Genomic DNA, 12246 nt, shown 5'->3' on the forward strand with positions numbered 1-12246 from the left:
GAAGCTATGAAGGAAAGTTTTCCAACCTGTGGGAGAAATGGTGTGCATCACTAGGTGAAGGAGAAAGGGTGCCAGAATGCCTAAAGAAGGACTGTTTCCTGGCAGGGCTTTACCCCATCCTTCGAGAAAAGGTAAAAGGTAAATTCCCAGATACCTTTGATAAAATTCCAAGGGAGAAGGATAGGAAGTTAAAATTCCAAGCTCAACTACAAGGGGGAATGGAGCCTCCACCGCTAGCTCAACCTACGTCAAGGGTAGTAGCAGGGACAGGAGCAACAGACCAAGAGTCCTCTCAACAAGAATTACTTCAACAAATCACCAATCAACTAGAGAGCCTGTCCATCAATCTGGTTCAAGGTGTAAGGGCTCCCCAGCCAGGAAATGAACGAAATAGACAAGAAGTACAAAGGTAAGCATGTGAGTACATTTTCTACAACTGTGGAGAGGTAGGTCACGGCATGTATTATTGCCCCCATCCACGACGCTATCAAGGAAATGGTAATCAAAGACGGCCTCCTCGCCAGCAAGTCACTCCTCCTCGAGCTAGGCCACTAAATGGACAAAATGCACACGTGGATCCACCAATCCAAATATTGAGACCCCCTCCTCCACCACCACAAGCACCAGCAGAGATCCCTCCACTACCATCGGGAGGGGAGGACAGGGCTGTCTCTGTCATAAGTCTTGACAATGGTAAGGATAAAGGGAAAGAAAAAATGGAGGAATCTGTTGCCATGCCAATAAAGAGAGTTAGGAGACAAAGAACTGATGAAATGGAAGCTTCAGAGCCGGATAAAGGGAATGAGGGTTCCTCCCAAGTGATAGGAGACAAGAAAAGGAAGAGTAGGTCAAGGAGGCACATAGGAGTAGAAGACTTTCCACTTGGGGTAGGATCCATACCTTACGACCTGGTAGAAAATGTGAGTAAGCAATGACCAAAGATTTCATCGCAGCAACTCCTCCACCTTTCCCCAAAGATGCGTAGAACCTGGTCCAACATGGTCAGCACCAGAAGGGCTAAGGCAAAGTCAGTTGGGTCTATTAGTGCAAGAGGCATGAAGGATATCGTGCCACTCATTGATGCAGAGATTAAGAGTCAGCGAGTCTCCAATGTGTACGTAGATGGTAGAGCCGAGATTTGTGTTATGACAGAGAAATTAATGCACAGGTTGGGTTTGGAAGTAAACGAGCAAACTTCCTTACAAGCTAAGATGGAAAATAATGTAAGGGTGGCTTGTGTGGGAAAGGTTAATGGAGTGAAGGTTTCAGCTTTTGGTGTTGCAATCTCAATTGATGCTTATGTGATCCCAATCAAGAGGGAGGGCTATCCGCTAATCCTTGGAAGACCTTGGCTTATGGCTATGAAAGCTAGGCAAGATTGGGAGACAGGTTCCCTTGAGTTGCGACCAAATCATAAGGTAGGTGGCAAACAACAAAAAATTGTGTATGACATGAAGCAGGGTAGACAACAAGACCTAGAGATGGAGACTTCTATGGATGAATGGAGCACAAGCAGCTGCTCTTCATCTGAGGATGAGTCATCTGAGGAGGATGCTAGCTCTTTGGAAGTCATGGGTATAATAATGCGAAACCCAGAAGGAGAAGGTGGTCAAGACTCTCTAAACAAGGAAGAAGCCAAAGGCTTAGAGGAGATGCTAGCTAAAGACCTACTAGAAGAAGAGAGAGAACCCTATTTGCAGGTACTAAAGAAGCATGCTGGCCTCTTTATAACTGATTACGAGCACATTACAGGAGTGACGGTAACCCAACACCATATCCAATTAAAGGAAGGTGCCAAACCAGTGGTGCAAAGGCTAAGGAGATTAGGGCTAGTGCAACAAGATGCACTCTTAAAAGAAGTAAAAAGATTACTCAAGGCAGGATTTATCTACCCAGTGGAAGATTCTGAGTGAGTGTCTCCAGTTGTGGTAGCACCAAAGAAAAATGGGAAGTGGAGGGTATGTGTGGATTACAAGCCTCTAAACGCAGCCACAAAAAGGGACCATTTTCCTTTGCCTTTTCAAGATGAAATACTAAATGAAGTGGCTGGTCATGAAAGGTACACAGTGTGGGATGGGTACTCAGGCTACTTCCAAATCAGAATTGCAGATGAAGACCAAAGAAAGACTACCTTCATAACACCTTGGGGGTGTTTTGCTTATAGAGTTATGCCTTTGGGTTTAACTAATGCCCCAGCTACTTTCCAGATGTTTATGAACTTGGTGTTTCAACCTTACTTTGGTAAGTCCATAATAGTCTTCATTGATGATTTTTGCATTTACAGCGCTGGGAAAGTACACCTGTCCAAGGTTGATGAAGGTTTCACCCGTCTGGCCCAATTGGGTGGGCAATTGAATAAAGACAAGTGCCATATAGGTGAGAGCAAGGTCACTCTACTAGGCCATGTTGTGTCTCAAGATGGTATTGAGGCTGACCCTGAAAAGGTAAAGACATTGTTAGCTTTACCTACTCCTTCAAACGTGAAGCAACTAGTCTCCTTCATTCAAAAGGTTCGCTACATGGGACGATTCATACATCTCCTTTCTCATGCAATCTATCCTTTGCAACAGCTCACTAAACACACTACATTTACATGGAGTGAGGAGGGTGAAAGGTGCTTTCAAGAAGTTAAAACCATTTTGAGCTCATTGCCTGTCGTCCTACAACCCACATGGGGTGAATTATTATATGTAAATCCTAGTGTAGGTCCAGAAGCTCTAGGAGCTGTCTTGATGCAAAAAGACCCAAAGACATCTCTCATGAGACCAGTCTACTTCTCTAGTAGAGTGATGACAGCTGCTGAAAAGGGTTTCAGCGCAACTGAGCAATTGGTGCTAGCTCTTAAGTTTGCAGTGGAGAAGTTTCGGGCTTACTTACTTCCGAGACAATTTGCGGTGATCACAACTGAGGAGGTTTTTCCATATGCCCTACAACACATGGAATTGTCTCAGAGAATAGCAAAGTGGGTGGTGCAGCTTCAAGAGTTTGACTACACACTACAAGTAGAGGATTCCACCCGTGCTTGTTTGGCAGATGTCCTCACACAAAGGTGTTATGAGAAGGCCAAGAAAGAGGCACCTAGTAAGGTACCGCCTATCCCGGAGCCTGAAGTTCTACTGGGAGCACACAGTCTGTATTTTGATGGGGCTTACAAGAGGACCAAAGACAAGGCATCAACATGCATAGTAATATTAGGTCCAGAGAAGGAGAAGATCTTTGCAAATGGTTTCATCTAAAAGAGGTTCATTCTAATAAAGAGGCAGAGTACCATGCCCTTGTTTTAGGGTTGCAATGTTGTCTTTCTCAGGGCATCACAAAGCTAAATGTTTTTGGTGACTCCATGTTGATTGTTAAGCAAATGGTTGGTGTATGGGCCTGTAAAAATGACAAATTTTCTATTAAGATGAGGGAAGAAAAGGCCTTGTTGAAGGGTTTTAAAGAAGTTCGAGTGCACTTTGTACCTAGAGATCAAAATCGAGAAGCAGATGCCTTAGCAGGTGAAGAACTACAAACTCTCATAGTAGGTGCTATCCTTGTGAAAAGTCCTTTATACCAAGGAAAGGAGGAGCTGCATGATTTACTTTACTTTCTTGAGCATTGTGAAGCACCCTCTGGTATGAGTAAAAGTGAACGTAGGTGGTTGGCAAAAAAAGCTACCAGCTATAGCTTAGTGAATGAGGACTTGTATTGTAGAGGGAAAGATGCTGTCTTAAGGAGAGTTCCTGCATCCCAAGAGATAAAGGATATTTTGTTTAGTTGTCATGAAGGTGTGTGTGGTGGCCACTTTGCACAAGAGATTACTAGCAGAAAGATTTTACAAGCAGGGTTCACGTGGCCAAGCCTCCATCGAGATGTACAACATTGGTGCCGCACATGTGAGGTTCGCCAAAAAGCTGTACCAAGGCGTCTTACCCATGAAAATCAGCATCCCATCGAAACCTATGGGCCATTTGAAAAATGGGGGATAGATGTAATAGGGCCACTACCTTGCACTCAATCAGGGAAGGAAAACATCATTATGGGGGTGGAGTACATGACCAGATGGGCAGAAGCTCGTCCCACAAAGCGCATCACAGCCAAGGACGTGAGTGATTTCATTTTTGAATGCCTTTGTTGCCGTTTTGGCACACCTTTGGAGATTCTCTCGGATAGGGGACCGGGATTTCGAGCTAATTTAGTCGGGCAATTGATGAGCAAGTTAAAAATCAAGCGCAGGCACTCTACACCATACTACCCTCAATGCAATGGTCTTGTCGAAAAGGTAAATGGTCTTATCTGTAAAATTATCACTAAGCAAGTGCATTTACATCCTAAGGCATGGGACAAACACCTAGATGCAGCACTTTGGGCCTACAGAACATCCTTTAAAACATCCTTGGGGTATACACCTTTTCACTTGGTTTACGGGCAAGAGGCACTATTGCCTATAGAAGTGGAGCTAGCGAGCCTCCGAGTTCTAAAAGCACATCAAGAGGATAGTCAAGAGAAGCAGGTGGAAGGAAGAATCATCGATTTGGAGAGGTTAGGGCTAGATCGAGAGTCAGCAATGAAGTACTAGGCAGCCCAGGCAGAGAAGAAACGAAAGAAGTTCAATCGCAACCTTGTCAAGAAAGGTATCAAGGAAGGTTCTTTAGTGCTCAGATACGACAATCGCTTTGATCGCAGGAAGGATGGTAAGTTCTTGCTTAAGTGGGAAGGCCCTTTTGTAGTGATACAGAGGTTCTCAAATGGTAGTTACCAACTAGGTGACCTAGATGGTAAGGTACATCAGACCCCGGTAAATGGTTGGCGATTGAAGGCCTACCAATGTCGTCTTTCACAGCCATATGCTGGTGAAATCAATGCTAAGGATGGTTCAGAGGAGAGCTCATCATATTCGAGCTCCAACTAAGGTAACAATCATGTACATAGTCGTTTCCAAAAAAAAAAAAAGGGAAAAAAAGAGAAGAAAAAATGAAAAAATGAGAATGCTACCAGTGAAAGTGGATATTGACAATGGATGGGGTATGGATTTCAAGGGTCTAGGAGACCAGTTGTTAGTCATGGATGGATACAATTATTCATCAGAAAGGACTAAACAAGGTGCATCAGCCAAGAAAGCAGTAACATGGCAAATTCAATTGGTACCAGGTGGGTAAGTATTCAAGAGAACCCTATTGTAGCACAACCTACAGCTAGAGGCATCAAATACCTCTAGCTTAAGGGGGAGGGCTATATGATGCATGGTTTTTACGACCCCTTCTGAAGATGCAATAAAGGCACAGTCAGTTGTTGGGGAGATGAGGATACTCTAGTCCAAGGGATCTCGAAAGAGAAGAAAAATCTACTTCACAAGCACCAAAAGAGTAAAAAGTGCCATGGACAAAAGATACGTGGGAACGAGCTCTTGTGCATGCCTACAACCTATATCTTACAGAATAGCCCATTCTAGGTGTGAATTTCTAGTGAAATTTACACGAGGATGTTGTGTGGACTCACAACACAGCATACTCCGTTTTCACTTTTTTACCACAGTAAATATTTTTTACCTACAGTAAATATTTTTCACCTACATGGTAAATACAAATCACTTTTTTCCTAGAGTAACTTTTTTTACCCATGGTAAATATTTTTTACTGCACCATAAGTATTTGGTAGGTAACAGTTCACTGTTACTAGAAGTAGTGATTGGGCATCAACAATGAAGTTACAGGAGGAGAAAAAGGGAAAATCTTATGGTAAAGGTGAGTCAACAGGGATAAAGACTTTTGAGTTGAAAAGAGACATGCTGATTTTTTCAAAGAACGCATGTCAAAAGAAGCCATGGTTGAGGATTTTTTGAGAATTTGATATTCAGGAGGACCCAGCTGCCACCTCCCCCCCGCAGGTCCCCCCCTGACATGTGCAGAACCTCCAGTTTCAATAGCCACCTTACCTGCTCTTAAATGCTGGTCAAGGCCTTATCCCCATGTGTCACAATCAGAAAAATCAGCATTTACCCTCCCCTCTCACATCACTCTAGAGAATATCTTGATGGTGACATAACAGGTGACCTCAATCTGTTGACCACCCTAAGCAAAAAGTAACCCCAATCAGCGGATTTAATCATGTTTATCCCTAATCCTAAACCCTCTCAGAAACCTATATAAGGAGGCCTTCTCTCACTCAAAACAAACACTTCACCCACTTCACCAAGCAACGAAGCTATGACGACATTGCTCACAACGAGGAGCTATGGATGGAGCTCTACTCTCTCTCTCCCTCTCTCTCTCTCCCTCTAGTATGCTACATTACTAGCCCTAAAACCTAAATAAGGAGTCTTCTCTCATGCTCCATGGCCACCATCCTCGCCATCATTCTCTAAGGTATTGATGTGTTGCTAGTAGGATCATACTTACTTGCTGGGTTGATTGTTTTTGATAAGGGATTATGTCATCCTTGGCTTGCTTCTCTATATCCTTGTTATGTATGATCAGATGCCGTTGTATTGTTAAGCTGATGTCTTGTGTATATATATGCTACATAAGGTCCCTAAGCTTCGTTTCTATGTGTTTTGCCATATGTTTTGATGCCATCATAATGCCATAAGTCTCACTTGCCTATGTGCACTATGTGTGAGGTCCCTAAACCTCTTAATTTAGGGTGGTGCCCCCTTTGTTTTGTTTCTTTGCTTGTTTTCATAAGGCGTGGTTTGTGGAGTGTGCACGAGTACAGAGGCCACCGGATTGCACTGCTCTTTTTCCCGCTATCAGCACATTTGCTGCTACAGACAAGATCTTGGCCTTCATCCAACATTTTGATGTGGCCTTCGGTGAAGAGGGATTCATGGAGTCCTCTAAACTGGTCACGTATCTATGCATTTCTAGAGCTCCGCTCGTCAATGGTGGGCTAGCCTACGAGCCCAAAGGAGAGCTCCAAGGACATGGAAGGCTTTAAGATCCTCCATCATGAAACAATTTCTAGCAAGCAACACTAAAGACAATGTCCTCACAGAATGGAAAAGCTTGAAACTCTCTCGCTACGAGTCTATCCAAAAGTATGTAAATAAGTTTTGGGATTTACTTCTCAAAGCCACTGTCTACAAAAGGATAGGCTTTGAGGAACAAAAGCAACAATTTTGTGCTGGTCTTTCTGAAGAGATGGCCGAGTATATTAACTCGCAAAGGCCTAATACCATATCGGCGGTCATACACCATACTATGGTCGCCTCTCAAATCAATTTCCAACAAGGGGTTAAGAGAAACTCTAAGCCCATGGAAGTGAAGGATCAAAATGAGCCTAGAGGGAGGATAATGCTCAAACTTCCTCCAAAGGAAACTCTAGCAACACCGATAACAAAGCTAAGGAGAAAGGAGTCTACAAAGGTAAGAATAGACTCTCTCCAACAGAGCTAGAGTGTTATCGTAAGAATAACAAATGCTACAAGTGTGGACAACAAGGGCATGTCTATCGTGCTTGTCCCCAAAGAAATGCACACACCAAGCCGCCTTGAGTCTCTATGCTGGAACCTCCAAAAGAGGATTCTCATAGCAAAAGAATTTTGTTTTTCCTATGCTAGGAGATATGTACATACATGTTTATGAGTCGGGTAGCATCCTATCCCTTCTAAATATGCATGCTTTTCACAAGTTAATGAAAATCTATATTTTCATATACATGATTTTTGTAAGAAAGTCTATAAAGGAATTTAATGTTTCAACCAGTAACAATAAAAAAGATGGGAATCAAGAGGAATTAGAGTTGTCTAAATTCCTAAATGGATTCCAAAATGTTTTTATTGATGATACCCCCATGAGCTATCTCCATAATGAGGGGACAATGACCATGCAATGGAACTTTCACCCCCACGAAGCTCACTGCCTAATAAGCCTCCTTATTGAGTTTTATAAGATCCACAAGAGGAGTTCAAAAGGCAATAGCATGAGTTGATAAGTTTCAAGAGAGATTAGGATTTCTTCTAACCAAAATAAAAGTGAATTTTTCAAGAGATTCAATAATTAGGTCACATTATCTCTAAAGATGGTATTTGTATGGATCCACAAAAGGTAGAGGTACTAAAAAGATGGCCTAATCCAAGGAGTCTACTTGAGTTGTGAAGCTCTAAAGGTATGAGTGCATACTAGAGATGCTTCATAGGAAAAATTCATGCTTATAGAGCAGGTCCAATACATGACTTAACAAAAAAGAACGTTAAGTATACATGGACTGCAAAGAGAGAAAAATACTTTTGAAAAGTTCAAAGAGAAACTTATCTCTCAACTTATGCTTACACTACAGGATCTCTCAAAGCTATTTGAGGTCCAATGTAATGCCTGGATGCATGCCTTCAAGCAAAAATTTGCTTCGAGAAGGGAATACCATAGAATACAAGATTCAAAGACTCAAATCCAATGAGAGAATGTTGGACATATACAAAAGGAACTACGAGCTGTTTTACATGCCGTTGACACATGGAAGTACTTCTTGCGGACTCCATCCATGATAAAAACCAAGCTCTCAGACAATCAAAAGAGGTGGGAAAATTTCTTTTTGCAATTTAAATTTTACATTGCTCACATTGCTGGCAAGCACAATCATGTAGCCGATGCACTTTCCCGATGGCCAATGATAGATAGGGTATCAATAACAACTTACAATGAACTCTATTTTATGATAGTTAAATATGCTTCTAACCCAGACTTTAGGGATATGATAATAGACTTTACAAGTGGAAGAAAAAGAAACACTCACGTTAGAGGATGGTTATCTTCCATACCTCAATAGGCTATATCTTCCTCACTTCCCATGCTCCTCCCATATGCGGGGCAAAGAGTAATTTGAATTTACTCTACTAGGAGTAAAAACATACTTGTATTGGCTTACCAAGAAACAAGAACATACAAGAGTATGTTTCAAAATGTATGGTATACCAAAAGATGAAGTATGATAGAAGGACCGTGGCTTGCCAACATCTAATTGTGTCAAATAGAAATCCTACCATGACCACTAACTTCTGATAGAGTCTCTATCAAAACTAGAGTAACCCTCTTATGTCGGCCTAATATTCCAGCGGATGGCCAAAAGGAAAATCACAAAACTAATGATCCTTGATCTACTAAAAGCCTGTGATTTGAAGTAGATCAATGCTCAAAATGGGAGAAATACTTACCCTAACAATAGTATGTCTCTAATAACATGAACATACTTTTAAGGGGGAAGTACCATTCGAGGCTAAAAACGGAAGATCCAAAAGTCCATTGTAGCTTAAGGTACCTGGGAAGATCTTCATTGCAAAGGAGTATAGCCGAGATCAAAATGAATCTTTTTAGAAGATTAAACAGGCTATATCCATCTATTAGCTACGCAAAAGAGGCTCCTGCCATTAGGCACAAAAGAGCCTTATCCTTTAAAGAAAAGGAAAAAAAGTTGGGTCTTACTAAACTTCCCCAAGGCTCATCTAAGACAAATTACACACAAGAATCCTACGATCCATTAAAGGTATTATGCTAGGTCAGCACAAAGATACTATGGCCCCTTCTAAATTTTCCAGCCCATCCATTAGATGGCTTATCAATTAAAGTTGCCCAACTACTGGCTCATATATATCATTTTTCATGAGAGCCTATTCGAGCGCCTTATAAAGGAGAGCCACCAATAGAGGCTATAAATGAAGACCCACCAGAGATCGAGGATGAAGCAAACGAGCTCCAACCCAAGTTCATCCTTTGACAGGAACAAAAGGTATTAAGAAAATGGTAAGATTACTGACAATATCTTATTTAAGTTAAGAATTATCCTTTCAAAGATGCTATATGCATGCAAAGAACATAGCTTAAGGAGAATATGAACCTTGTTAATGATTCTTACAATGACACAGAAGAGTAAGCAAATGTAAAAGAAATGCATTTTAAATGACTCATGTTTTTGTCTTATAAGACTAGTCCTCTTTTTAATTGTGCACAAATTTAACTAGTATGCATGCTTAGAGTCATGTTTGTGATGACGACCTCTCAAACACCAAGTAGAATTTGTCACTCTACTTTAGGAGAATGAAATGGACTAAAGAGCAGACATGCATGCGGGAGCTATGTCTCCCAAGCACCAAATGGATTAGTCATCCATCTTGGAACGATGTCGTAGGGTAAAAAGGGATCCTCTACCCGCTAAGTAAAATTGACTAATGACTAAGGCTTTATCTCTTCTACCTCATAGTTGAGGACGACTATGATTTCAAGAGAGAGATAATGTCATAAAATCTAATATCTAATATCTAACCAACCCAAATGATTTTCTCATATTAAATTGATCACTTAATGTGGGAGAATAAACGGGAACAAGTGTTAAGATATAGACATGTGCTTATAGATCTATCTCAACACGGGGCCAATGGTAAAGGGGCCCAAATGAGAGATGGTCTATCAAAGAGAAAGTCTAATAAATGGAGCATAAGACCTTAGGGTTAGCTTCATTGAAGACCTCCAATAATGTGTGTAAACGTACTTTGACCTTAGGTAAGCTAAGGCTGAGCTTGAGGCGCAGGAACCCGACCCAGCTCGAGGTGCTTGTCTTGCTTGTCATGCTTGATGACTAAAGTGCTTGAGGTGCTTGATGATTGAGGTGCTTGAGATGCTTCAGGTGCTTAATGATTGAGCTGCTTGAGGTGCTTGACATGCTTGAGATGCTAGGGTTGCACTTAAGGTGAGAACCCAACCCAAGCTTAAAGTGCTTAAGAGCCAAGCTTGTGGTGGGAACTGGCCTATGCATGAGGGGCTTCAGGTGTCAAAAAGTCAAATATTCAATCCCTAAAAGCAAGGGGTGATCCCTACATGAGGCGGGATAAGAGAGAACACCCACACACTCACACAAGGCATCCATGGTACAAAGAAAGCAAAAGGGACACTTTTCAAGTTCCTCCTCATGTTGCCCTCATGGTGTGCGTGAAGCCTATTGGTTGGCCACCCAAGGGGTCCAATGATAATTTAGGAGATTTAATTAATTGATTTATCATATATCTAGCCCTCTCTCTCAAAGGGGAAAGGGCGACCCTTGTCTCAAGGCTACACTTGGTGCTTGTAATGCTTCCTGCTTATGATTGGCTAGGTTTGGAGGGGTCCAATGAGCTTCAAGCATGAGCTACAAGGGGGGGGGGGGGGGTCGACCCAAGCAAGCTAGGGGGTTGCTTAGGGGGTATACTCACCTACACACACTCACAAACACTCTCATTGTGTGCTATGCAAAGTGCAAGAGCTCCCTCTCCTTCTCCAAGCAAGTAGAGGTTGAGAGCCTACACCAACACTCTTGGATATGGAGTGCAAATCCAACCAAGATCCATGCTTCAATGCTTAAGCTTACCATCTCCTTCTTCATCATTGCTATGCTATTATGTATGCTAGCAACAAGTAGAAGGGAATCTTTCAAGTATTGGAATTTTTAAACAAAATAACCAGTATGTATGTATTGACGAGCCAAAAGCACAAAACGGACCCTGACGGCCTCAACGCCAGGACCGTGCACGCCGACCTGGCCTCGAGAAATGAACAGGGGACACCACCTAGCTTTGAGCGACTAGGACACGGACAACGGTGATTTGAAATAGCACAAACACTGCACACCTACAAGAGAGAGAGAGAGAGAGAGAGAGAGAGAGAGAGAGAGAGAGACGTAGATGATAAAAAACCCCTCGGGATGTGAGGGAAACTTGATTCAATGCAATATTTATAGAAACCTTAGCTACGGTGAGATGGCGACTATGGTGATAGAGAGAGATAGAGAGATAGCCTATAGTGCGTTCTCTAGAGGTGATTTGATAAGCACGGAGATTCTACTCTTATGTGTGTGTGTGGTAACCCTTGGAGTCAGGGTGTGGACATGGCTTCCTTCTCATAGTGCTAACTTCCCAAACCCCAATGCTCAAGTACCGCCTAAAATGCTACACCACTCTCCCAGAGTGCTCTCCTAAAATGCTGCCTAAAATGCTTCTCCCCCGATTGTTGTCCCAAAATCCCCCCTTTTTTGATGCTAGTGTTGCTCGTGCCTCTCCCCTTGATAGTGACCTCTCAGTGCCTTTTTATAGGTGGAAGCTGCATTAGGTTAGGGCCCTAATTAGTTGGGTCCTAGATGGTTGACCCTTGGTTTGTCTTAGGAGAATTTTGAAAATGATATCTCCTAGGTGGGACTTTGTGACCATCACCTAGAGAGAGGTGGCAATTTACAATGGTTTTTTTATACAGAATTTTGGCTTGAAACCGGAAAATAATAATACCCTACGGATGTAACTACGAAGCCGCA

Source organism: Adiantum capillus-veneris, chromosome 16 (assembly GCF_014529385.1).
Source record: "Adiantum capillus-veneris isolate H3 chromosome 16, ASM1452938v2, whole genome shotgun sequence".
NCBI classification, from domain to species: domain Eukaryota; kingdom Viridiplantae; phylum Streptophyta; class Polypodiopsida; order Polypodiales; family Pteridaceae; genus Adiantum; species Adiantum capillus-veneris.